General features: G+C 47.3%; 1 non-coding gene across 1 annotated transcript; it reads right to left on the bottom strand.

Annotated features, from left to right (window-relative positions):
* Positions 1-459: 459 nt before the first annotated feature.
* Positions 460-534, bottom strand: Trnas-cga. Its single transcript has one exon. It is a non-coding gene; the product is annotated as a tRNA-Ser (tRNA).
* Between the last annotated feature and the right edge of the window lie 921 nt (positions 535-1,455).

The raw sequence follows: 1,455 nt of genomic DNA, 5'->3' as shown, positions 1-1,455 counted from the left end.
AGAAGATTCAACGGAGAGCAGCGCGCTTCATTACAGGATCATTTAGTAATCGCGAAAGCGTTACGGAGATGATAGATAAACTCCAGGGGAAGACTCTGCAGGAGAGACGCTCAGTAGCTCGGTACGGGCTTTTGTCAAAGTTTCGAGAACATACCTTCACCGAAGAGTCAAGCAGTATATTGCTCCCTCCTATGTATATCTCGCGAAGAGACCATGAGGATAAAATCAGAGAGATTAGAGCCCACACAGAAGCATACCGACAATCCTTCTTTCCACACACAATACGAGACTGGAATAGAAGGGAGAACCAATAGAGGTACTCAAGGTACCCTCCGCCACACACCGTCAGGTGGCTTGCGGAGTATGGGTGTAGATTTAGATGTAGATGTCACCAGAATGAGATTTTCACTCTGCAGCGGAGTGTGCGCTGATATGAAACTTCCTGGCAGATTAAAACTGTGCGCCCGACCGAGACTCGAACTCGGGACCTTTGCCTTTCGCGGGCAAGTGCTCTACCAACTGAGCTACCGAAGCACGACTCACGCCCGGTACTCACAGCTTTACTTCTGCCAGTACCTCGTCTCCTACCTTCCAAACTTTACAGAAGCTCTTCTGCGAACCTTGCAGAACTAGCACTCCTGCAAGAAAGGATATTGCGGAGACATGGCTTAGCCACAGCCTGGGGGATGTTTCCAGAATGAGATTTTCACTCTGCAGCGGAGTGTGCGCTGATATGAAACTTCCTGGCAGATTCTGCAAGGTTCGCAGAAGAGCTTCTGTAAAGTTTGGAAGGTAGGAGACGAGGTACTGGCAGAAGTAAAGCTGTGAGTACCGGGCGTGAGTCGTGCTTCGGTAGCTCAGTTGGTAGAGCACTTGCCCGCGAAAGGCGTTTTAGATGTAGATGTCTCTGCAGGATCCAACACAAATATGTGGTTGAATGGATAGACTTGATTCCAAACTGTGGACAGCATTTCTGCCTGAAAGCGTAACACTATCAGCGACCCAAGTGTGCCTGTACTCTCAAAACCACTTTTTATGCAGGGTGATGGTAACATAGGCGTTATGGTCGTGTTTTAATAGCGCGGTCCTTATGCAAAATGTACGCTGTGGGCCGTAGAATCCCTCTGTGGTCAGATTCAGATGTCATTTCTCAATAGCGTTCCTCGAAAAGAACATTGTGTTTCCTCTATGGATTCCCAGTTGTCCTACTTGGTGAGTGTAATTCAACTGCTGAAAAAAAAAATTACTCGCCATGTGATGTGACTCTCATGATCAATTTAATTAATTACCCTATCAAACTGATATTAATGATGTGCCGCCTGGTGGGTGGAAGAGATGGCTAGGGGCCCACAGAATGGTTCTCGTCAGTTGAAAGTATTTCGCGCCAAAAAGAACAAAGATAGTACCCCTGCCTTTTTCCTGCCAGCTTGTAGGTGTAGGGTAGAGTTTGAATGT

The sequence above is a fragment of the Schistocerca piceifrons genome, chromosome 9 (assembly GCF_021461385.2).
Source record: "Schistocerca piceifrons isolate TAMUIC-IGC-003096 chromosome 9, iqSchPice1.1, whole genome shotgun sequence".
Classification (NCBI taxonomy): Eukaryota; Metazoa; Arthropoda; class Insecta; order Orthoptera; family Acrididae; genus Schistocerca; species Schistocerca piceifrons.
This window is presented reverse-complemented; position numbering and strand designations above follow the sequence as displayed.